This window comes from Salvelinus sp. IW2-2015, linkage group LG27, assembly GCF_002910315.2.
Source record: "Salvelinus sp. IW2-2015 linkage group LG27, ASM291031v2, whole genome shotgun sequence".
NCBI lineage: Eukaryota > Metazoa > Chordata > Actinopteri > Salmoniformes > Salmonidae > Salvelinus > Salvelinus sp. IW2-2015.
Window position 1 is genome coordinate 29,501,366 of NC_036867.1, and position 27,561 is coordinate 29,528,926.

The window sequence follows — 27,561 nt, forward strand, 5'->3', positions numbered from 1 at the left end:
TCTCTATGTTTCTTCCTAGGTTCCTGCCTTTCTAGTAGATTTTTCCTAGCCACTGTGCTTCTACATCTGTATTGCTTGCTCTTTGGGGTTTTAGGCTTGGTGTCTGTATAAGCATTTTGTGACAACTGCTGATGTAAAATACATTTGATTGACTGATGATAGAGATAAAGGAAAGAACAGCAAGATTAGTGTGTGGGCCATAGTTTCGACTGAACCGCTCTCACCGAGACAATAATGTAGTTCTTTCTTTTGTGTTGAGTCTTAATTCATGACCACAATGAAGCACACACGTCTGTGTAATGGCTTTCATCCTTCACCTGCTACTGCTCCAGTGTGGACATTGACAATACCACAGCACAATAATGCCACTACAATGACACTCATTTCATGCAAGTTGAATGGGTTTGACCACTGCCAAGTCTGTGCTCAAAAACCAAAGTCCCACAGTACTATACAGTTAGTCCGCCTCCTACTACAATCACATTGTGGGGAAAAACATCAATTGAATCAATGGCGATGCAAATGCTAGGTGTAACACTGTGTAATCCAACAWTTTTTTTTATTCTGAGTGTGTGTGGGATAAACAGTCCACCAGAGAGGAGGAGGACAGGACAGGACACAATGCAGGATTGGCTAGCTTGGCCTGGGCTACCTACACAGATGGCTTGGTCCTCTCTCTCTCTGTCCCTTTCATACCTTGTTGATTGCTGCACTGATGAGATGAGCAGAGGGAAGGAGGCATTGTTCAGTTCACAGTAGGGATATCTAGAGGGGGATTACAAYGTCAGAAATTGTAATTGATTGTTGTGAATATGGCTGCGTCCCAAATGGCATCCTATTCCCTGAATAGGGTGCCATTTGGGACGCATTCTATATGAATCCATCAGTTTGGGCTTTTGGGGGTAGATRTGGCCAAAGAAAATAACTTTAGAAAAAAGGAAACAGCCAGGATAAGAGGAGGTGGAGTCTGTCTATGTGCATTAATGTGCCATTTAAAATGTAAAAGCAATTTACCAGATGTTTACAGTAGTAATGAGATGGCAGAATCATTCTACGATTATTTTGAGAAGAGAGACAGGTGGGATATTATGGGATCTTGTCAGGAATGGGAGGAGGGGATGAGTTGAGTGGATGTGATAGGAGAGATGAGGGTAGTGAGTTGTGGTTGCACTGTAAATGGGGTGAGGGAGTGGACTATTTCTGAGATCCAAAACGACTGCAAACCAGGGGATTGGATAGGTGGAAGCCATATGGCAACATTTCCTACTTAGCAGTTAGAAGTTGAAGAAAAACTGAATTTAAGATTTTAAATAATAATGTTCTACCTCACCAAATTAAACAGCCATTTTCAGGGATTTCATATTAGCATGGTTGGCCGGCTTGAGAAATTCATTTAATAACCTAAACTAAAATATATTTCTTATCATCTTATCAACAAGTCTCTTCGACTAAAGCTGAGGCTTGAATACATTTTTTTAAGGCCATGGCTGTGTGTTGGAATTATACGCTGACCACATCGCTCGTCCGCGTGTGCCATCGCACACATGTTGATTTTATCACCCCACCAGATGCGATCAGGACATGCAGGTTGAAATATCAAAACAAACGCTGAAACAACTATATTATTTGGGAACAGGTCGAAAAGCATTAAACATTTTTAGCTAGCTAGCTTGCTGATGCTAGCTAATTTGTCCTGGGGTATAAACATTGGGTTGTTATTTAACCTGAAATGCACACAGACAATTAATCCACAGATAAAAGGGTAAACCGGGTACGTTTCTAGTAATCTCTCCTCCTTCAGGCTTTGTATTTTTTCTTTGGACTTTATATTGCGGTTCACATCCAACTTTAAGGTGCATTACCACCACCAACTGTACTGAGTGTGGACCTAATTTCATCTTTCAATCACCCACATGGGTATATGCTCCTAAAAAACAATGAGATGGGAGAGACTTGCAGGTTATATTTTAGCTGCTGGCTACGCAGACTCACAAGCAGTGTGGGTGAAATTATTGAAAGATACATTTATTTTGCAATGCTCGCTCACGCATGCGATCAGCATATTAAGCCCTCAATCACTTGCCATAATTGACCCTTTCACAAAGTGTAGACAGTGATTTGCTCGTGGTTGTTTGGTAGGCATGTTTCTGCTTTGAACTTGTAACTTTTTAAAACTTAGGGTATAAAATCAAAGCAGGGTTTATGGTAAACAGGCTCTACGTCGTTTACAATCATTGTCATGTTGAAAAGAAAATGGCTTAAAGTAGGTAAGACGAGGAAGTTGAACCTTTGAGAAGATAAATATTCGAAGCAATCGTTGATACGWTTATCAACAGCCTAACATTGGGTCGTCACTAGTTACCACAGTCAGTCATAAACCATGCTCATTAAAAAAAATGTATCTTCTTAAAATCCGATTTTAAACCTAACCACTCTGCTGACCTTAAATTCATTTTTGTTTTCATACATTTTTACGATAGGGCTATAGCCAATGTTGACTTCGTGGCTGTAGTAACTAGTGGAAACCTATCATTGACGTGATTTATGTCGATCAAATTCCGGGTGTCAGTGCAATGATCAACAGGTATATTTCAGCACACAAAATGATGAAAGCTACTCCGTTTATTAATTTGACCGATAATTGAGAAAAGCTAATGTTTTTTTTATCGTAAATTGTAGTTCTGAGTAGTAGTCATTTTGTCAGTGTAAATTCGTCCAGTGACACATATGCTCCAGTTTCGGTTGAGCCTTGTGCGGTACCAAGCGCTTCGCAGCCTCGCACAAGTGAATGAATCACAGAGGAATATACAGATGATCAAAGGAGGCTGTTCTTCAAAAACTTTTTTTTCGGATGACAAGGACAACATGAAAGTCACTAACTTTTGGAGCAACTGCAGTGGTCGTTCCGTGTAAAGGAGAATGGACAGTTCGGGAGTTGATAGACCAATCCAACCAGAGATATCGAAAGATTCTGGAACAGGTAAGCAAAATGGACTCTCTGAATATATTAACGCATTTTACGTTGGCTGACATTTTTGTTTTTACATCCTTCCTTTTAATTAGGTTAGTTTTCCATTAAAATGTATTATTGATACAATTTTTAAACGATAGATAACGACATATTTTCCTACATTAGGCTATATTCATTAACGTTACCTCTGGAAACGGAAGCCGTTTACGCTTTTAACATAACGGTACGAAACGGGGAGTGACTTACCTGCGTTTGTCCAATAGAAACTCGTTTTCTTTGCAAAATAATTTCCAAGCCATAGATACATATGCTTGCAACCCCCATTTTATTATCTGGACAGAGTGTATATACCAGGCTACAAATCAACGGGACACTTTGTAAATAACCTTTAATAACTTTCTTTGAAAGCACCAGAAAGCCAGGTGTTAGTGGTCTATATGAGTATCATGTGCCCCAGCTAGCAAGCTGTCTAGAGATGTACTATGAGGCTCTTTTAAAACGGTCAGTATCTCCCTGTGCAGGTGGGACTCAGTGTTTGATGTGCTCTGCATCGTTTCGCCTAGCCTGTGTGGCGGACAACAGCCTTTGTCCTCTGACTGATGGGGGATTAGGGTGGCTGACAGCTCAGTGTTATCAGCTGGTTTTCCCTGGCACGGTGGCGGGAGCCCGGTGATGGACAGGGTTATGCCAGGCAGGCAGTGGGGATGGATGGCTTCCCATTAGAGCTTCCACCCAGGCACCCAACTGCGTTGGTGGGCTCTCATCTGCCAGGTCTCCCCAGGCCCTTGGCTGACTGGGTCTGCTTCCCAAATTGCATCCTATTCCCTATAAAGTGCTCTATTTTTGACAAGGGCCTAAGTGAAAAAGTAGTGAACTATATAGGAAATGGGGTGCCATTTGGGACGACACTGAATTTCATTTGCAGCCCCACATCCAGGTGAATTTTCCCCCTGCCATTGGTTATAGGACCCTGAGTTTGTCCTGATCAGGTCACATAGAAAAAAGCTCAGGGACTTACTATATGTGGCTGCCTAGCTACCCTTGTCTAAATTATGTTTGGCTTCAATTGGTAGAATTAGCAGAAGCCTCTTCGTGGCCAATTATGTGTGAGACACATCTCACTCACCTAGAAATCCCTCGGACATGATCAAAACAAACCCAGGGTCCCACAGGGTGAAATACCCCGTTAATGTGTCTAGTGAGATTCATCCTAGGAACAATCAAGAGTTTGGCTGGCGAAGTTCCACTCTATCGTCAACCATGAACTTTACAGCTCTCTAATTGCCTGCCACTAGTGTGACAGCGTTCATAGACCGTGTCAGGTGTCCTTGGCTTAAATAGAGATATCCTGGGTCAGTGGGAAGAGGCACACAGAGGAATGTCAGTCACGCTCTCTCAGTGGAAAAGGGAAGGTAGTGTACCTGCATGATTTGTCCCTGCCACTCAGGTTACAGCCATAGAGAGCAATGAGTTCTCTGTAGCTATTAGGGTTGCACATTTTGGGGAATATTCAGAGGTGGAAACTTTCTGCAGGAATATTTGGGAATTAATATTAATACCATGTAAATGTAAAGTTTTTTTGCATTGGATATATTTACCATATATGTAGACAGAAACGTAAAGCTTTTACCTTATCATAAGTAGACATAATTGCAAATGATTAAATCCTTCCAATAGAAATTTTTAAAACGATTTAGTTACGAATTGAACTTTAATTAAATGAGTTGACTCTTCACATGGGATGATTTCACTGAACAACAAAAGACAGGGAATATTGAATGATCCATCGCATCTCCCAAAAACGTTTTCAACATACAGTTGAAGTCGGAAGTTTACATACACTTAGGTTGGAGTCATTAAAACTCATTTTTCAACCGCTCCACCAATTTCTTGTTAACAAACTATAGTTTTGGCAAGTCGGTTAGGACATCTACTTTATGCATGACAAGTAATTTTTCCAACATTTGTTTACAGACAGATTATTTCACATATAATTCACTGTATCACAATTCCAGTGGGTCAGAAGTTTACATACACTAAGTTGACTGTAACTTTAAACAGCTTGGAAAATTGCAGAAAATTATGTCATGGCTTTAGAAGCTTCTGATAGGCTAATTGACATAATTTGAGTCAATTGGAGGTGTACCTGTGGATATATTTCAAGGCCTACCTTAAAACTCAGTGCCCCTTTGCTTGACATCATGGGAAAATCAAAAGAAATCAGCCAAGACCTCAGAAAAAAAATGTGTAGACCTCCACAAGTCTGGTTCATCCTTGGGAGCAATTTCCAAACGCCTGAAGGTACCACGTTCATCTGTACAAATAATAGTACGCAAGTATAAACACCATGGGACCACGCAGCCGTCATAGCGCTGAGGAAGGAGACAATTCCATGTACAGATAAGCAGTTAGATTAAACAACTCCTTTGTAAGATACATGTTTTAAAATGAAACATGTCTGGATACAGATGAATTAACACTCCTCAGGTAGCAGGCTCAAGCAAGGTAAAACCCACATGGTAGCAAAAACTAACTAGCAGAAATTGTTATCAAGTTATAAATGATTTAAACACACTTTGCTGTTGGCTACTATTTACTAGTTAACAAAAATGTTTGTCATATAAAATATATTCACCCCACCCAGTATTGTAATCAAAACTTACCAGATTGCATGTAGTTCTTAGCTCAGACAGTTTAGTAGTGTAGGCTCAATAGCATTTCATTTGTGCAATATCTTGAGATTCAGCTGTACATGTGATGGAAGAGTGCACTGTGCATGCAGAGGGTTGAAAATCCATTGAATTGGGGATAGTTTAACCAAAATATATAGTTTAACCAAAATATGCCACAAGACCTAGAATTGCCTTATGTTTATCCCACAAAAAATGTTCACTGTTATAAGGTAACTATTTTATCATTTTAAGCTAAATTYCGAAAATTCCCAGATATAACTTCCCATGGAAAATGTCCGGAAAAATTCAGGAAATTTACCGGAAAGTCTGACCCTTTTAAACCCTAGTAGCTACGTTTCCATCAATTATATTTTTACAAATTGACCAGTGGAGGCTCCTCATAGGAGGAAGGGGTGGACCATCTTCCTCAGTGAATTTCTAGAAAATATAAATAGTGAAACATAAAAAAAGTTATCATTTTTTAGATAACTATGCTAAATATATTGACTTATATTCACCAAAATAATTGATTAAAACACACAGTTCTGCAATGAAGGTCAATAGTACCTTCAGCAGCACACACAGCTAGCTTCTGTCCTCCACTGAGTACGTTGACTTCAATACAAAACCTACAGTGGTTGCTCCACTAAAAGGTTTTTGATTATGCTGCGGGACTTAGAAGTAATTTGTGGTTTAGTGCGTCACCACTTCATTGCTCCAGACCAGCGCAAGGGGGAGTTGGAGCACTGATTATGCTTTTGGGTCCTACTGTGTCTCTAACTGACAATGAATGGGCGACATTAACCTACATAGAAACTGATATGTCACGGTCGTTATATAAATAATCGGACCAAGGCGCATCGGACCAAGACGTGAGTAGAGTTCCACATATTTATTACAGTGAAACTTCAAAACAACAAAGAATTAACGAACGTGCAATACGTAGCGCACATAGGCACTCATACAAACAATATCCCACAACGCATGTGGGAAAAGGGACACACTAAGTATGATCCCCAATTAGACTAATACACTAACATAGAAATAAACTCACTAGAAATCCCCCTAGTCACACCCTGACCTAAAACACCATAGAGAACCCCGAGGGCTCTCTATGGTCAGGGCGTGACATGATAATTGTACATGACTTCAGTATTACTTACTAAAACTGTTGTTACACTAAGGATTTTATTTTAAGATTATTTTGCTCTTACTGTAGTACTGTAGCCCACTCCTGACCGGTCACGTTGTGCAGCACCTGAGTGGTGCAACGGTTTAAGATACTGCATAGCAGTGCAATCGGAGTTGCTACAGATGCTGGATCAATACCCATGCCGGCTTCGACTGGGAGACCCATGAGATGACTGTAGATTTTTTGTTTTTCTCCCTCTATAAACAGAAATCAATAATTCTAAATAACAAACTGGCTTTATTTACAAATTAGTAACAATGTCTCACCCCATGTTCAAGAATGGCCTTTTTCTCACTCATTTACGTTATTTGAAAACAAAATAATCTCCAAAAGTGTTATTTTTTTAAACAAAGCGATTTATTAATAATTTAGAATTATATAAAARTCCCTTGGCTATTCTCACTGATATATTATTAACCCTGTTATTAGCAGGACAATATATATTGGTCATATTGGTCATGGCTCCCGAGTGGTGCACAATGGAATTGCCTTGCAGTTCTCCAGCTGTATCCACTGAAAGTGCGCAAGGTTCAAGGCACGAGGGCAGGGGGCACGGGATGGGATGCAGAGCCGCGCACAGAAGACAGACCTAGCCAATGGGGGAGGGGGAGGGGGGGGGGGGTGGTACCCCACCCCACCCCGCCACACTGGGTAGCTGGACAATAGACTTGCCTAGATGGAGGATAGGGGGAGAACTCTATCGCCAAATGTATTTCTAAGTTAGGTTCTAAGTTAAGTATTATTATTATGTATCACATCCGACCGTGATTGGGAGTCCCATAGGGCGGCGCACAATTGGCCCAGCGTTTCTCTCCCTCTAAAAACAGAAATAAATGTTTTGGCCTTTACAAATATTATTTTGGCCTTTATTCAGATTACAAATGATCACTTGAATTTATTTATTTTTTAAACGAAATAACCTCCAAAATATCGTTATATATTATCAAGTTATAGCGGCACTTACATAAAGCTGAGTGACTCACTCGTTCATGGCTTTGGATCAAAGTAAGTACGAACATTCTTTCTGATAGTCTTTAATAAATACATGTTTTGGTTATCCTGACCTGGACACCATGTATAGTATTATAATTACCCATTATGGGCTATTAGCAGGACAATATACCTTTACCAACACCTCTCTGTATTTTGATACTTTGTGGATGGGGCCTCCTAACTAGGAAATCAGGGCACCAAGGAAAATCTTCAGATTACAAAGTTTTTACGCCCAGTGTGTTGTCGGGATCTCTGTTGGAATCATCAGTCCTGCTGTTGGAGAGTTCATCCAAGTCTCTCTCTCTCTCTGCTTCCCTGAAGATCAGTCTTTCGTGGTATCATTCAGAAATGTTCTCATAGAATAGATGTTTTGGCGGTTGTCGGTCTTTGCATCCCAGGTTGACATAATTTCTAGCTGCAGACTAGTAATTAGAATCTAAGATTTGCTCTTATTCTGTAGGGATCGATAGTCTGGTCTCAGAGTCTAACCATTTCCGCCGTGAAGCCAATGCTCCACGTGGTATGGTTAGGAATTCAACAACCATTTCAACCTTAGCTTATACTGAGGGTTTTGTGGTCCATCGAGGTATGTGTGTTCTGAAGAGGATTTCCTCAGGAGGGGTTTTTATTCGTAACAATAGAAAAGGCGGGTCTATGACGCCAGATCATGTCTGTGCTCATGGGGGCGGGCCAATGACTTGTATTCCCTTTAAAGTTTAATTTTAATTAAAGGTTTAACATCACCTTACATAATTCCACAAATAGTTTCATCTTTACTCATTCATTTTATACAAGAATTAGATGCAAACCCCATAATTGAGAAATGTACACATTCAGAGATATAGTTATGTGTGTTTCCTGTCCTCTCTGAGGTCACCAAATGAAACACACTCGTTATACCCGTCCCTTAAATGTCCACGTACAATTCCCACAAGTGGACATTTTGTATCAAATGCCCATTTGAAATCCTTTGTTCTCTCTGTGTCTCTTTCTGCATGGCCGGGGGAGAGAGTCTCCGCCAGGAATTTACGACCTGAGATAACAGAACCTGGGTATGAGTGAGTGAGGCCACAATCTATACCCAGAAAGGGCTACGTCATGACACTCTAAAAACAGAAATAAATGTTTTGGCCTTTATTCAGATTACAATCGCTCACTTTAGTTTTTTTGAAAACAAAATAACCTCCAAAATATCATTATATATTATCAAGTTGATGGCAGAGTCATATAGCTTTATGTAGGTGCCGCTGAGTGACTCACTCATTCATGGCTTTGGATCAAAATAAATAAGTACCAACATTCTTTCTGATAGTCTTTAATAAAGAAATGTTTTGGTTATCCTGACCTGGACTCCATGTACAGTATTATAATAGCCCATTATGGGCAATTAGCAGGACAATACACCTTTACCAACACATCTCTGTATTTTGATACTTTGTGGATGGGGCTTCCCGAGTGGCGCAGTGCAAAATGCATTGCTACAGTTGCAGGTTCGGAGACCCATGAGGCGGCTTTTGGTTTTAATTTATAATCCTCCAATCTATATGTAGTTATTGGCGGAGAATCACGTCATATCAGGGTGATTTTTACACAACTATACAGGTATTTTCCTTTCTATGGTAGCAAGATCTATTTTTGCCAACTTTCTATTGAAATTTATTGGAGTGAGATCATTTCTTTCTGTCGGGGTATGTATACCGAGTATGTCCACATCCCCTTCAGACCATTTTATTGGTAAACTACACGGTAATGTAAAAGTAGCATTTTTTTGTGGTTCAATACGTATTTTATTTATAAATGTTTTGTTTTTTATCCAGAGAGGTTAGCAAAATTATCTAGATCCTCTATGAAGCTGTGGAGGGATTCTAATTGTGGTTTTAAAATAAAACAACATGAATCATCAGCGTACAATGACACCTTTGGTTTTTAAGCCACGTATTTCTAACCCCTTGATATTATTTCTAACAGCTAACATTTCGATGGCAATAATCAATAGATATGCCGATAGTGGACAACCTTGTTTTACTACTCTTGACAGTTTAATACTTTCTGAGAAGTAGCCATTATTTACTATTTTACACTTAGGTTGCTAAACATAACTTTAACACATTTTACAAGATATTCTCCAAAATGTAAATATTACAGGCATTTATATATAAACTCCAGTCATACTTTATCAAAAGCCTTTTCAAAGTCTGCTATGAATACCAGGCCTCGTTTCCCAGAATTTTCATAGTGTTCTATTATTTCCGGTACTTGTCTAAAATCTCCAATGTATCGTCCATGTAAAAAACCTGTGGTTAGGTTTAATTAATTACTTAAAAATCATACAATGTGATTTTCTGGATTTTTGAAGTTGAAGTGTTGAAGTGTACCTATGGTAAAAATTACAGAMCTCTACATGCTTTGTAAGTAGGAAAACCTGCAAAATCGGCAGTGTTTCAAATACTTGTTCTCCCCACTGTATATCCAAATCCAAGTTTATTTGTCACATGCGCCGCATACTACAGGTACTGTGAAATGCTTTCTTACGAGCCCTTAACCAACAATGCAGTTCAAGAAGTAGGTTTAATAAACTAAAATTTAAAAAAATGAATAAAAAAGTAACACAATAAATGTACATAACAATAATGAGGTTATATACAGGTGGTACTGATACCGAGTCAATGTGCGGGGGTACAGGTTTGTCGAGGTAATTTGTAAAGGGACTATGCATAGATAATAAACAGCGAGTAGCAGCAGTGTAAAAACAAAGGGGGGGGGGTCAATGTAAATAGTCCATGTGGATTACTTTTTCAGCATTCAAAAAGTATTTAGTCAGCCACCAATTGTGCAAGTTCTCCCACTTAAAAAGATGACAGAGGCCTGTAATTTTCATCATAGGTACACTTCACATGAACATACAAAATAAGAAAGAAAATCCAGAAAATCACATTGTAGGATTTTTAATGAATTTATTTTGCAAATTATGGTGGAAAATAAGTATTTGGTCACTACAAACAAGCAAGATTTCTGGCTCTCACAGACCTGTAACTTCTTCTTTAGGAGGCTTCTCTGTCCTCCACTCGTTACCTGTATTAATGGCACCTGTTTGAACTTGTTATCAGTATAAAGACACCTGTCCACAACCTCAAACAGTCACACTTCCAAACTCCACTATGGCCAAGACCAAAGAGCTGTCAAAGGAAACCAGAAACAAAATTGTAGACCTGCACCAGGCTGGGAAGACTGAATCTGCAATAGGTAAGCAGCTTGGTTTGAAAAATCAACTGTGGGAGCAATTATTAGGAAATGGAAGACATACAAGACACTGATAATCTCCCTCGATCTGGGGCTCACACGCAAGATCTCACCCGTGGGGTCAAAATGATCACAAGAAAGTGAGCAAAAATCCCAGAACCACACGGGGGGACCTAGTGAATGACCTGCAGAGAGCTGGGACCAAAGTAAACAAAGCCTACCATCAGTAACACACTACGCCAACAGGGACTCAAATCCTGCAGTGCCAGACGTGTCCCCGGCTTAAGCCAGTACATGTCCAGGCCCGTCTGAAGTTTGCTAGAGAGCATTTGATGATCCAGAAGAAGATTGGGAGAATGTCATATGGTCAGATGAAACCAAATATAACTTTTTGGTAAAAACTCAACTTGTCGTGTTTGGAGGATAAAGAATGCTGAGTTGCATCCAAAGAACACCATACCTACTGTGAAGCATGGGGGTGGAAACATCATGCTTTGGGGCTGTTTTTTCTGCAAAGGGACCAGGGACGACTGATCCCTGTAAAGGAAAGAATGAATGGGGCCATGTATCGTGAGATTTTGCGTGAAAACCTCCTTCCATCAGCAAGGGCATTGAAGATGAAACGTGGCTGGGTCTTTCAGCATGACAATGATCCCAAACACACCGCCGGCAACGAAGGAGTGGCTTCGTAAGAAGCATTTCAAGGTCCTGGAGTGGCCTAGCCAGTCTCCAGATCTCACCCCATAGAAAATTTTGGGAGGGAGTTTGAAAGTCCGTGTTTTCCCCAGCAACAGCCCCAAAACATCAACTGCTGTAGAGGAGAATCTGCATGGAGGAGAATAGGCCAAAATAACAGAACAGTGTGTGAAAACCTTGTGAAGACTTACAGAAAACATTTGACCCTCTGTCATTGCACAAAGGGTAATATACACAAAGTATTGAATAAATTTTGTTATTGACCAAATACTTTATTTCCACCATAATTTGCAAATAAATTCATTAAAAATCCTACAATGTGATTTTCTGGATTTTTTTTCTTTCATTTTTGTCTGTCATAGTTGAAGTGTACCTATGATGAAAATTACAGGCCTCTCTCATCTTTTTAAGTGGGAGAACTTGCACAATTGGTGGCTGACTAAATACTTTTTTGCCCCACTGTAGGTCCTGGATGTCAGGAAGCTTGGCCCCAGTGAAGTACTAGGCTGTACGCACTACCCTCTGTAGCGCCTTACGGTCAAATGCCGAGCAGTTGCCATACCAGGCGGGGATGCAACCGGTCAGGATGCTCTCGATGGTGCAGCTATTGAACTTTTTGAGGATCTGGGACCCAAGACAAATCTTTTCTGTCTCCTGAAGGGGAAAAGGTGTTGTCGTGCCTTCTTCACAACCATCTTTGTGTGTTTGGACTGTGATAGATCGTTAGTGATGTGGACACCAAGGAAACCACTTGAACCTCTCGACCCGATCCACTTCAGTCCCGTCGATGTTAATGGTGGCCTGTTCTCCTTTTAGTCCATGATCAGCTTCTTTGTCTTGCTCACTTTGATAGATAGGTTGTTGTCCTGGAACCACACTGCTAGATCTCTGACCTCCTCCCTATAGGCTGTATCATTGAAGTCGGTGTTCAGTCCTACCACTGTTGTGTCATCGGCAAACTGAATGATGGTGTTGGAGTCGTGCTTGGCCATGCAGTCGTGGGTGAACAGAGAGTACAGGAGGGTACTAAGCACGCACCCCTTAGGGGCCCCAGTGTTGAGGATAAGCGTGGCAGATGTGGTGTTGCCTACCCTTACCACCTGGGGGCGACCTGTCAATGTCCAGGATCCAGTTCAGAGGGAGGTGTTTAGTCCCAGGGTCCTTTGTGGGCAATATGGTGTTGAACACTGAACTGTAGTCTATGAACAGCATTCTCACATAGGTGTTCCTTTTGTCCAGGTGGGAAAGGGCAATTGAGATTGCGTCATCTGTGGATCTGTTGGGGCGGTATGTGAATTGGAGTGGGTTTAGGGTTTCTGGCATGACGGTATTGATGTGAGCCATGACCAGCCTTTCAAAGCACTTCATGGCTACCGACGTGAGTGCTACGGGGCGGTAATCATTTAGACAGGTTACCTTCACTTTCTTGGGCACAGGGACTATGGTGGTCTGTTTGATACATGTAGGTATTACGGAGTCGGCCAGGGAGCAGTTGAAATGTCAGTTAAGGGGGACGCTAGTGAGCGTGCTATGGAGTAGACGTGCTTTGCTAGAGCTCCGCTCAATTTTGAAACAAATTAATATTTATCTTAACCTCTAAAAACCTGTAACTTCAAACATAGTCTGGCAATATGACAAAGGGAAAAGGCCCCTAAAAAGGGGGCACTAAACAAGATAATTTGAATGAGAGAGACAACAAACCAATTTCAACATCGCCGACCCACGAGGAGTTAGCTGAAGATGCTAGCTCCCAAGAGTTCCCCACAGAACCAACTCAGAGACCTACTGGCTGCTATAAACTCACTAAGCRAGAAGGTGGACACAAGGTTGGCTGATATCTCAAAGAGTATTTGGACTTTGACTGAAACTGTGAAGGCAACTAAGGGCAGGATGCATGAGGTTGAGCGGACGACAGTCAATCACGAGGCCAGGCTACAGGACACAGAGAAACAGTGCACATCGTTCAAAAATGACACCAGAACCCTGAAAGCCCGATTGGAAATGCTCGAGTCGCATTGAAGACTCCAGAACATCTGAATATTTGTGATCCAGGAAGACACTGAGAAAGGGAAACCCACTGAATTTGTCTTGGAGCTGATACCGGCATTCAAAACGGACATCCTGATCGACCGCGCGCACAGATCACAGGCAACGAAGCTGGCCAAGGGCGGGCCACCAAGGCCATTCATTGTAAGGCTGCACTATCCCCACACCAGGGATCTCATCCTCAAGCTGGCTAGTCAAAAGTTCCCCCTTAACTACAACGAAGTCAGGGTGTCTTTCTTCCCAGATATTACTTCTGAGGTGAGGAACCAACGGAAAGAGTATGATGAGTTACGCAAGAAATGCAGGGCAGCCAACATCCGATATGGATTCCTCTTCCCAGCCCGGTTTAAGGTGACAGTCGAGGGATCAACACGTACGTTAGACAACCCAAAAGAAGCCAACTGTTTCAACTGGCTAAATGGCCAAATACAGGCCAGGAATGTGTTTGAATTTCCTGCCTATGTCTTTTCGATCAGAAGATCAGAAATTGGGACTTATATGATGGGTGAGATGTTAGGCTAAACAATGCTATATAAGCCATATCATCTTTTAGCGCCACTCAGCCCCTAACGTGAGAGTGAAGTGTTATTTAATATTAGTTTATAAGCGTAGCATCTATAGATGACGAGTTAGTTCAAGCTGTATGTCTAGACCCCCTAAGGTTTGTGTGTTAGTCAAGGAGTGCTTCGTTTGGGGAAGTCACTCAGTAATGAGACGGAAGGGGGGATGGGCTCTGTGTTTTATGTTCACATTTAATACAGGTTGCATGACAAGATCCCGTACGGCGGGTCGTTTTTCTTTTGGGTTTTGTATGACGGCAACAATTTGCTCTATAATAAGAAATGCCACATAGTGACCGAGCACAGAGTAGACCAGGTGGAATAAAGATAGTCAGCTGGAACTGTAATGGCTTAGGTCATGTCATGAAAAGAGCTAAGGTTTTTTTCTCATCTTAAATCACTGGGCACTCACATAATGCTTCTTCAAGAAACTCATATTAAATTCTCGGCTTAGGCCAAGCTATGAGTCGGCTGGATCGGTCAGCTATACCAGTCTAATTTTGATGCGAGAGGGATAGCAATCCTGATAAGGAAAAACATTCCTTTTGTTTACTCATCCTCGATTTCAGATCCTAATGGTCGGTATATTATTGTGGCTGGTACACTGAATTCGAAACCAATAACCTTGGTCAATTTATATGGACCCAACTTCGATGATCCATCATTTTTTCAAAGGGTATTTAAGGCCACACCAAATATCTCGGATACAAGTGTTATTGTTGGAGGCGACTTTATCTGTACGTTAGATCCTCTTTTAGATAAACAGCTATCAAGGTCACTTCAACATTCAAATGCCAGTGTCTGTCTAAATACATTGATGACAAACCTTAACATTGTCGATATTTGGAGACTGACGCACCCAACAGATTAGGGATAATTCTTTATTTTTGTCAGTTCATAAATCATATTCCAGAATTGACAAAAGAAAATTGTTGGACTCTCCTCTTTCAGCAGCTGCGTCGGTTACCTATCACCCTATTCTAGTTACGGACCACTCTCCTCTGTCCATGGTGCTAAATCCTCAACAATATGTCTACAGGTCGGCGACAGTGGCGCTTAGACGCATACTTGTTGAAAGATGAGACTTTTTGTCAGTATTTGAAGGAGCATATTGCCTTTTTCCTCAGAGCTAACGACATGGGGGATGTTAACGACTCCACCCCTTGGGAATCTTTAAAGGCTGTGATTAGAGGTTACATTATTTCTTATACATCAGGGAGGAAGAAACGCGCCAATACTAGGCTGAGAGAAATTGAGAGTTAGGGGAACAGGATAATGTTTTTAGGATGAATTCCTCAAATGCAGTCCTTGAGAAGATCACAAAGTTGAAATATGAATACAATACCATCCTTTCAAAATACCTGGGCTCTTTACTTGCTAGAACGCAACAAAGTTATTTTGAACTGGGTGACAAAACACAAATTATTAGCAAGACAGCTAAGGCATGTACAGGCATCTAGAGCTATTCACAAAATAATAGACAAGAAGGGTATAATAGTAACAGATCCGCAGGATATTAATAAATGCTTTGCACAGTTTTACTCAGAGCTATATCAATCAAAATGTGATGCTACTGATCCACAAACTATGGAATGCTTTCTCACTGAATGTGAACTTACTAAACTAGACAGGGGGGCAGCTTCTGCACTCGATCCTGGGATAACTTTAGAAGAAATTAACACAGCGATAGCACAATTTCCAAACAGCAAGGCCCCTGGGCCCGATGGATATGTAATAGAATTCTATAAGAAGTACTGCGCCAGTCTAGCTCCACTTATGTTTGCGAATGTTTAAACATTCCAAAGAAAATGCCAAACTCCCGCAAACACTGTATGAGGCTACAATAGCACTGATCATGAAAAAAGATAGAGATTCCATTGAGATATCGTCTTATCGCCCCTGTCGTTACTCCCCGTAGAAAATAAGGTGTTGACAAAGATATTGGCAAACCGATTGAAAAAATATATTTCTGACATCATAAACCCTGACCAGACAGGTTTTATCCCGGGCCGACATATATACAAAAATTTGAGATGCCTTTTCAACGTAATGTATCATGATCATGAAGTTGAGGCAGTGGTAATTGCTCTTGACGCAGAGAAGGCGTTTGATCAGATTGAGTGGAAGTATATGATGTCGGTTCTGGAGCATTTCGGGTTTGGAAAGGAATTTATTAATTGGATAAGAATTATTTATGCAAATCCAATGGCATCCGTGGTAACCAATCAGGAAATGTCGCAGTCATTCCGCCTGTTCAAGGGCTGCCGACAGAGGTGCCCTATCTCGCCTGCTCTATTCGCTATAGCCATGGAACCCCTTGCTACTCTCACTCGAGCATGTGCCGAYATAGCTCCGGTTAAAATATAAGACGCAGCACAAATTTCCCTATTTGCAGATGATGTTCTTTTGCTTTTATCCAAGCCTAAAACTTCTATTCCCCCCTTACTTAACTTGATAAATACATTCGGCTCCTTCTCTGGCTACAATATAAACYGGCAAAAAGCGAATTGATGCCGTTATCACGGCCTGTGGATATGCAATTTCTGCAATCTACCCCATTTAGAACAGTGATGGACAAGTTCACAAGCCTTGGCATTGTAGTGACAACTTGATCAGCTATTGAAGGCGAATTGGGACATGAACAATTATCAGCTTAAACAAAATATTGATTTTTGGAAAACTCTGCCTATCTTCTTGGTTGGTCGTATAAAGGCTATTAAAATGGTTGTCCTACCCAGGTTTCTTTACCTCTTCCAATGTSTACCCAATTTCATACCACAAAGCTATTTTAAGAAACTGGATTCAATAGTAATTCCATTTTTATAGGATAACAATGCAGTCAGAATTTCAAAGAAGCATTTATGCAAGTACAAGATAGAGGGGGGCTTTGGCCTTCCTCACTTTAAACTGTATTATTGGGCTGCTAATCTGAACATTGTCTTTCTGGAGGGAAGGTTTAGCTGGGATGCGACAGAATGATATGCCTTCATGGCTTTTGATTGAGCAGGCCTCCTGCCAACATTCCTCACTCCCTGCACTTGTTAATAGTCCAGCATATGTGAAAAAAGTAATTTATGACTAATCCAGTCATTTGTCATACTCTTAGGATCTGGAAACAGATTAGGTATTTTCTTAACATACCCACTATATACATTGACAGCCCGATTTGCCTGAATCATGCTTTCCACCCTGCATTGGGTGATATGGTGTTTTCACAGTGGAGGGAGAAGGGGCTCACAAGAATTGGTAACTTATACATTGATGATCAGTTACCCTGTAATTGTTGAAATGAAGCTAAGTTTAACATGCCAACAACACATTTTTTCAGATGCCTCCAAATCAGGAATTTCTTAAGGACACATATCCCACAGTGTGGCATTAAGCAAAATAATTCTACATTAGATAGCTTGATCCTTGTCAAACCCCATTCAAAAGGGTCGGTCTCTAGACTGTATGATGTGCTACAGGCCCACATAGAGGTGGACACGATTAAAAGGGCTTGGGAACAAGAACTTGGTTCAGAAATCTCAGATGAGGACTGGGTAGAAGCTCTCAGGAATATAAACCACAGTTCAGTGAATGCCAGATACAACCTTGTACAGTTTAAGGTTACATTACTCAAAAGTGAAACTGCATAAAATATTCCCAGACACCTCACCACTGTGTGAGAGTTGCAAGCAGGATGAGGGGACGTTGACCCACTTATTTTGGACATGTCCTAAGTTACATGCTTACTGGGCTCTCTTTTTTCTGATGACTTATCTCAAGCCTTCGATAGAGTTATAGCCCCAGACCCATTGATCGCGCTGTTTGGTTACAGTTGATGGGAATAACCAGGAAGGGTTAAAGTCTCTCTTTGTACTCTATTAGCCATAAGGCTCATATTGCAAATTTGGAAATTGGAGACTGTACCTGCCTTTGAAATGGTGTTACGGGATTTAGGGAATGTAATACATATGGAAAAGATTCGATACAATACCTCCAATAGAAGTCCAATGTTTTGCAAAATATGGCAGCCGATACTGGATACATGGTCTAGTCCCACTTCATAACTGGGCTGACGATCTGCTGCTACTCTGTGCTGTACTCCACTCAATATTTATTTTTGGCTTAACTACACTGCTTGTAATGACTATATGCTGTCTTCTTATACATGTACCACCTAATAGGATTTCGTTTTATTTTGTGTATGTGTGAGTTTTGTCCTCTAAATTGGCCATCCCATTCAATAGTACAATGAGTGTCAATGTTTGTATCGCTGTCTTTAAAAAAAAAATGTTTTATTGGAAAATAATAAACATATTATAAAAAAAAGAAACATGAAATGTCAGTGAAGACATTTACCAGTTGGCCCGCGGATGCTTTGAGCACACATACAGTCAATCCGTCTGGCCCGCGGCTTTGTGAATCTTGACCCGTTTAAAGGTCTTGCTCACATCGGCTATGGAGAGCGTGATCACACAGTCGTCGCGTAACAGCTGGTGCTCTCATGCATGCTTCAGTGTTACTTGCCTCGAAGCGAGCATAAAAGGCACTTCGCTCATCTGGTAGGCTCGTGTCACTGGGCAGCTCGAGGCTGGGTTTCCTGTTGTAATCCGTCATAGTTTTCAAGCCCTGCCACATCTGACGAGCGTCAGAGCCGGCGTAGTAGGATTCAATCTTAGTCCTGTTTTGACGCTTTGCCTGTTTGATGGTTTGTCTAAGGGCGCAGCGGGATTTCTTATAAGCGTCCGGATTAGTCTCCCGCTCCTTGAAAGTGGCAGCTCTAGCCTTTAGCTCGGTGTGGATGTTGCCTGTAATCCATGGCTTCTATGCCAGTTATTTGATGGTCCGACCGCATTCTGTCCCCAATCGACACTTTAAAAAAAGTTTTTGTGCCAGAGAATAACATAAGAAAGAAGTCAAGGCGATAAAAAGAAGAAAGAAAGAAGCCATGGTCTTTGTCATGGTAACAAGGTAGGTTACGCTGTTACTCCTCGCAGTTCCAGACAGGGCAGGTTGCAGGGAAGATTGAAAACAACAACAACAAACAGCAGGGGTTTAGACAACCACAAGCCTGGGACAATACGCAGTTCCATGCACAATTGCTAACCACTTTGTGGGTTGCGTTTAAAGCCCTCAACAAATCTATGCTAGCTTGATGGGTAGCTAGCGAGCAGCTAGGCTAGCTGCTACGCCTAACACTTCCTCAGATCCTGCCTTGGTTAGCAGGATCACTGGACAGATGGTAGCGGTCCCAGCAACTGATGCAAACCGCGTTGCGGGATCCAAACTCATAAGGTAGCTAGCAAGAAACAGACTTTTTCAACAGAATTTCAAAACTTTCCACAACCACAAACTGTCCAAAACAACAAACTGAGCTGTTCCGCGTTCAACAGGAAGCGACGACAGGAAGTGATGTGTCACGGTTTGTCACCGTGATTACTGAAAATTCTCTCGACCTGTTCACCTACATTGTAAACGTTCATTCATTGGCTAGGTTGTAGAGGGAAAATTTGAGTCATGTAGTGGCCTAAACCTACCTACCTATGTTACATTGCGCTGTGTCAATGGGATATGAATAACAGTCATCCAATAGGCCATAACAGAAAAGGCCATGTTCATAAAAAACGAATTGTCCACCCTCATCTTAAACGGCACCGACCGCCACTGTTGTCGACATTTATAAAGTTTGAATAGAAAATAGATTTGACAATTGCCTGCTACCGTGCATTTCCATTTAACAATCTTGTGTCTATAAAAACAGGTGGGAGTAATGACGTCACACCTAAAAACAACGACAGCGTCGGGGAAAAAGGTGGTTGAAGTGTTTCCATGAACCAGTTAGGCAAATTGCGCATTATTAAATTGGCAAAAGCTTGTATGCCCTCCCATCTATGTTTCATGTCTCAGGTCGCCCGCAAAAACCAGCAAGGATAGAATGCAAATTGAGTTCTCACAATTTTTCCAATACCCTTTTTACACTATCGTGCCAACACTTTTATAACCAGTCTCACTGTCTGTACTGTAGCTAGAGCAAAGCACAACTTCCTATGCGGTTGTTCATCTCCCTTCTAATAATACATTTAAAGTGCTATATTCATTACAGTTCCCTTTCTCTCGTACTTTCTCTGAGGTACTCCATAGCTTTCTATTGGCTTGTTCATTAATATGTTTTCTTCTCTCACGCTAATCCCACACATTTCCCTTCAGCTGTGTAATTGTGTTTGGGAGGATTAAAGTGTGGAAAGCCAGCGGCCCAAATTTAGTGTCGAAGCGCTTCACTAATCGTGACGCGCTTCACCGCTCTCGAGATATTGCTTCAAATAGGCGACTTAGCGGTGTAATTTGACGAAACTTACCCTCTAACTGTCACTGCTAGGCCTAATTCTTTTCTTCTTGCGCTGACTGATCCACCATCGCCACATTTCCCTTTTGCTTTGAAGGGGACCCAGGAAATGTGAATGTCCATGATATATATGGGAATTATGGAGTTTGACAACAAGAACTTCTGACAGATTTGTCTGTCCTGCTTTGTTTTTCAGTGTACTCCTTGAAGTGTCATGAGTGAGACAGGATTAAGGAAGAGTGGTAGAAACTAGGCAGGAGAGTAATTACATTTAAGAGCCTTGAGATGTTTGGCAATAGAATCTACATCCTAACCAGATGGGAGTATGCATATATCAAGAGAGCTAGCTGAAATACTGCCAATTAGCCTAATGCCTAATGCGTAGTAATATGCACAGGGTGATTTGAATGAGCAGTCAGGTGCAGTGTCTCTCTAGTGTTATGGGTGTTTCCTTTAAGTCTCCATTCCTGAAGGTTGCCAGGTGTAGTTACCCCCATACGCTGATCCTTGGTCACTTTACCATTTTACCCACTAATGGTTAAGGTTAGGATTTGGGGGAGGGGAAGGTGATCCTATATCTGTACCTAAGGAAAACATCACCCTCCTACAACTGTGCCATGAACCTGCTCAGGGAGAAAAATGTGCGTGTCTTCCCCCAGGTGAAACCTCTTTTTCAAGGGAGGTATTCGTGCTATGCCTGGARACTAGATGGCCTACAGCTGGGTTCTTGTTTTTTGATATGCGTGTGTGAGAGAGGATCTGTGTAAGACTAAATCTGTTTCTCTGCTCCCACTAGGTAACACTGACTACCCTCGACTACAGGTGTGTGTGTGTGTGTGTGTGTGTGTGTGTGTGTGGTGTTGTTGTTCGTAAAGATTTTCTGAACTCTTATTTGATTTGTGTTGTATAAAGCTTTACACTTATTCTCTGCGTAATATTAGGGACTCAGGTTTGTTAAAAATAAACGCAATGGTAAATCTAAGCGCAGGCGGTAGTACTATAGGTCCAGGGGTGTGTCAAATATTTTACTATTTTCACTATCACAATTATCGGCGCACTTGTTGGCGCGAAAGGGTTGGATTTTTATAAATAACAAGTTGTGGGTGTGTCCCTCACGGGGCAATCAGAACGTGATCCATGGCTAAATATGTGGTTGCGTCATGTTGTGTATTTACGGTCTTTTATGTATTGCCTTGGAATCAACTCTAATTCCAATGTTAGTCCGTTATAGTTTGTTAAATGGCTTACAGAAACTAAATAACAAAATGTAGACCTAACTTGAACCCATTTGCAGTCCACATTAAGTAATTGCATAGCGTCAATAGCATTCACAATCATATAGGGGCTAGGCTCACTGTAAATTGCATTATGGCTGAGCATGGACATGCCAAACCTTGTCAATAAGCAAGATTAAATGAGTTATGGCAAAAAACAAAGAACATTCTAAACAAAATGAAACCACTTGTTTTAAATGGGCTATGTCACACTTACAGGCACCATCATTTCCCATGATAAAATTAATACAATGCAAACTATGGAGGGTTTTACGCACATCCAAAATGGGACCTGCATGGCTAAAATGAAGTGCCCCTGCCTAGAATGGATCGATTAAAAGGGAATGTCAGCTCACTGGTGATTTAAGATTTATTTCCAAGCGGTCTCAGGAGCCAAACCCTTTATTGACAGTCTTGACTACTTCGAGATTGCTTTGGGCAGACACAAAAAAGCCTTCAATGAGAGGAGGGGAGCCTATCCTTGGGAAAAAACATTAGTTTATGTTTCTAAATATAAAGAATACAGKCACCAAAAGCACATTAGGCTACTCTTGTTCCATGTGTATATGGACAGTGTGGATAGGCTGCGTTTCCGCTGTCAAAATTCATGCCATAACCAACTCCGTTACCGCTAAAAACAGCTTTTGGTTGTTCTTAAATATCCCAATCAGCACTGCCTGAAATTAGCAGGACACACCTCAAATATTTCCACCCTGCCCATCTGAGTGCAAGCGAGCTGATATAAAACAGGTAAATTGCCAAACCTGGCATTATGGCTGGAAAATGCCAATGCACCAGGTTTTACATGACGAAATTGCAAACTAACGTGCGTTTGACACTAGTGCCACCTTAACGCCAGCTGAAAATAGAGCCCTACATCTTCAACAAACTTCTCCAATTCTTGCTTTTTGTGCATGTGACCTGTTGGCCACAAAAAGGGGAAGCTAGTATTGTGTGGCCACCTCTCAGACAATACTGTTTAGTAGTGTTATTCTTAGTTTTTTTTAAACAATTAATTGACCAATGTCTGTTCAATTATTTGAATTCCATTTCGTTCATGATTTTCTGTGAGCTAGATGCACACATTGCTGAGTTTTTCTAGAGATAAATCGGATCAAGCCCGAACTGTGCGACGTAGTAGGGAGTTTCCAACAGGCCAATATTCTACATAGTTTAGCTCAGAAAATGTGGTAATTAAATACAATGACCATAATGCATTGCGCACCTACTTGTTCGGTCTGTTTCTTTTACACCTGCTACTGATATGTAAAAGAAACAGAAGAATGTGCGATCAAGGGGGATAGATGATGTATTTTCAATTCTAAGGGATTGATAGTTGGTATTCAACAAGAATGCCTTATTTACTTTGAAGAACTACCTCGATAGTGATTATGTCAGATAGCATAGGCAGCAGCTCTATAGAGATGAGATGACTTAGAATTAAATAATAATAAAGTCATCAAATAAAACAAATGTAATATACTAGGGATGCACGATATATCGGTGAACATATCGGAATCGGTTTGTCCAGTTTAACGCCGATGTACAAAACCGATGTCAAAGCTGACGTGCACACCTATATAACGAAGGTACATGACGTAATAACCCCACTTGAAATTTTGCGCTGTACGTGCAACACAGCATTCCTAACCTAGCCCACAATGTCTGCTGTGTGGATCGAGCAGTCATTTGAAAGAGTAAGAACATTTCAGCGAGACAGCTCATGAGGTGAAATCCATTAAAGCCAAGATAATGGAATTCATTGCCCTTGACAATCATTCGTTCTCTGTCGTTGGTGACGTTGGCTTTCGCCGACTGGTCGAGCACCGGTTAACACTACCAAGAGCGCTATTTTTCCGATGTTGCCCTACCGGAGTTACCCAGTAATAGCGTCACTGCTATTAGCTTCACGAAATGCATACTATGGAATGCTGTTTGGGTCTTTGCATGTCAGTAGCACTGTCAAAGCTGTATAAAAAAAGTATGGAAACAAGCAAACACCGGCCACGAACGATGTGTTTACAATACCACGTTGGTAATAAAGCATAATTTGTTCGACTGCAACTTCTGGGGTAGCTAGCTTTAGCTTGGTACCTAGCTAGCACCAATACGATCCTGAAAACAATGACCAGTAGAAACTGCAGTCATTTTCATTATTCATAGCAATGATTTAGGAATCCTTGTGAGGAAGTATTAGCTAGGTTGCCACTTGTTGTTCATCCAATTGAAATTGTAACCTTTAATTAACTAGGCAAGTCAGTTAAGATCAAATTCTTAATTACAATGACGGCCCACCCCGACCAAACCCGGACGACGCCGGTGCCAATTGTACGCCACCCTGTGGGACTCCCATTCACGGCCGGATGTGATACAGCCTGGATTCGAACCAGGGACTGTAGTGACGCCACTTGCACTGAGATACAGTCCTTAGACCAGTGTGTGTGTGTGTGTGTGTGTGTGTGTGTGTGTGTGTGTGTGTGTGTGTGTGTGTGTGTGTGTGTGTGTGTGTGGTGTGTGTGTGTGTGTGTGTTAACTATTTAAGTGTACCAGAATGCTTAAAAGGCCACAAACATTTTATATATTGTAATCGTTTTTTTATGGCAAGGACAATATCTGATATCGGTATCGGCCAAAAAATGTATATCGGTGCATCACTATAATATACACAACTGAAATATTTTAGTAAAGTAATATGAATAAATGATGATTAATAAAGTGATAAGCCGTAATGGATGCATTTAATGTTGAAAAATATTATCAAAAACTAATCGAACTGAAACCGAACCTTAAAAAAGCACTAATCGCTCAGCACCACTGTTTAGTAAAATGTCACAGATTTCAGATTGTATCCTAAACAAAGGCCTTGTTCTCTGTGACAATACCGGAATATGGTTCCTATGCGTTCTCAGACCTGTGTTGCCATAGTGACACTTCAGGAATGTGCCCACCACACTCACGAAGTGGGGGAACTAGACATGCGTCCTTTCTAACCCCCACAACACACCTTTCTAACCCCCCCCCACAACACACACACACACACACACACACACACACACACACACACCACACAACACACACACACACACACACACACACACACACACACCACGTATACAACTACTGTAATTGGCTATTGTCATACATTTTGATCACCTGTTGTGAAATAATAATGAGGCAAGTAAACAAAAGCAAGACCTACCAATGTCTAATCCTCTTCCCAACCATATTTCTGAATTTGGAAATATGAAACAGTGTGCAGCCATTTTGCGCTTCATAACCCAGTTTTTGCTTATGAAGGTTTGTTGAAATTACACTTTTACTGCAGTTTACTGTATTCATATTAGCAGGTTGCAAATGGTACCATTTCAGCTAACTGCTTTTCAGAAGTGTAATTGTATACCAATTAGCGGGTGCTTTTATCCAAAGTGACTCAGTCATGCGTGCATACATTTTACGCATGGGTGGCCCCGGGAATCAAACCCACAAACCTGTCGTTACAAGCGCCATGATCTACCAACTGAGCCATACAGGACCATAAAGTGTGTTTTTACCCATTAACCACCCAATCAGGTTCTTATCATACTAATGTGTCCATGTTTTCTGTGTACCTACCAGAATGGGGAGGACTTCCTGGTTCGGACCCACCACATGGAGTACTGTGACGGTGGCATCTTGGACCTGGATGACCTGCTTACTGACCTGGTGGAGGACCGAGAGGACCGAGACAAGGTAAGGGCCAATAATGTCAACATTAATATACATCATGAAAATATCTATGTCTGGTGGAGCCTGTGTCTGGGTGAATAGGGGCAAGGTGAACTTGCCCCTAGACCTAGACTCTGATCTTTGGTCAGTTATGTGTTTTCCCCACTAATGGTTAAGGTTATGAGTGTGGAAGGGGAGGTTGATCCTAGATCTGTACCTAGGGTTCACTTCACCCCGGAGCAGGTGAGCAGAGTAGTACAACTCCGCGCCTGGTATTAACACAACACACATGTAACCTCTCACAGACTGGGTTGGAGAAAGTGATCATATTTCTCATTGCCTAAACACCTTTATCACGATTACCTCCCCYTCTTTCAGTGTAAGTGTCATAAAGGGATGACAGCGAGACGCAGAAATTAATTACTGGCTTTCAAACAGAGGCAAAACAAGTACGTACGTGTACGTACCATGTACATACCATGTACGTACGTACAGTAATTTGTGAACTATGACTGTAGTGTGTGCTGACTACTCTGTGGACTTGCTTATCTGGTCTGTCTGATAGTGGTTGGCTGGTTCATGATGGATTGCATCATACATCTCACTGAGAGGCAGGGTTTAGTTATTATCACTTAGTGTTTTGCAGTTAATCTTGTTCATGCTTTTTCTTTTTCACTCTGAAACAACTGAACYGTGAGGAAAGGGACGTTCCTCAGATCGGGCTCAATGGTTCGGTGTGAGAGTCAGAGGATGGGCAACCATTGTTAATGTATCATGCCTTTCCTGTGTGGTCTCCTTCACCTGCTGTGTACGCACGAACCTACACACCCACAAAAACTGCTCCACTTTCTAGGAAGAAAGAAAATAGATATGGTTTTACATTTCCTCCTAATTTGGCATTATGCATTACTAAGATGTGCTAATAACTGCTTGTAATCCATTTTCATAAAGCGGGAAGCAGAATAGAATGATAAATTACCAACACTTACTCAGCAAGAACAGAATACCAAATGGAATATTCATGTTAATTCGGTGGCGGTGCTGTGTTCTGCAATAACAATTTATGTTTAAAACTTACTGGGCGAGTGTAATGCACTGTACTTGTCCTGTGCCTCCAGGAAGGAATATGAAAGTATAGTTCTGAATATTGAAGGGACAAAGGGGGTAAATAATAGATGCTTGAACTCGGTCGCTAACTTTTTTAAAAACTACTTCTCTTTCTTTTGTGATATGCTCTGTAGTCATTTTTATCGAGATATTAGTTTCAAGTTTTATTAGTTGTATGTAGGGGATGCACATGGTATACACCGTCCAATGAAATGCTTACTTGCAGGTTCCTTCTCGACAATGCAACAACAATAATAAAATATAAGAATACTGACATAAAGTAAATGTAAAAGGTAGGGGAATTGTGTTATGTAGAGGAATTGTGAATCATTGTTTTACAAGGCCTTCTTTATGAGTGAGRGGAGGGTTGAGCGATATTACGACATAGCCGAATGTCGGTGAAAGCTTGGATGGCCTACTATAACATTCTCGTTATAGTAGGCCAAATGTAAAACTCTAAACGTGCTGTTACTGTTGGTGTTATATATGCTTTTACTATTAGTGCTAGAGGATATCCATGTGTAAGCCATGGTAAGCGCCTAGGTGATGACTTGAAAGCTTTCTGCGCTGTAACCTATTGAGTCCTCATCACGTTGTTCATTGAGGGTTGTTTGTGTTCTATTGTTTAGCCCATTATGAGCGGGATAGCATAGCAAGCATGCACTTTCTTTACTGTTAAAAACACTCCAAGCCTCCTAGTCATTCTGCCAATCGTGTTGTCCCTTACAGAAAGGCATCTCAAAGTTTGAGTGCTGATCTAGGATCAGGTTCCTCATG

General features: G+C 41.2%; 1 long non-coding RNA gene and 1 pseudogene across 1 annotated transcript in view; both read right to left on the minus strand.

The window, feature by feature from the left end:
• LOC111953920 (zona pellucida sperm-binding protein 3-like) overlaps positions 1–12,756 on the minus strand; it is a 45,544-nt pseudogene extending 32,788 nt beyond the window's left edge.
• LOC139023115 (uncharacterized) overlaps positions 1–27,561 on the minus strand; it is a 227,590-nt gene that overhangs the window by 153,701 nt on the left and 46,328 nt on the right. The window lies entirely within an intron of this gene.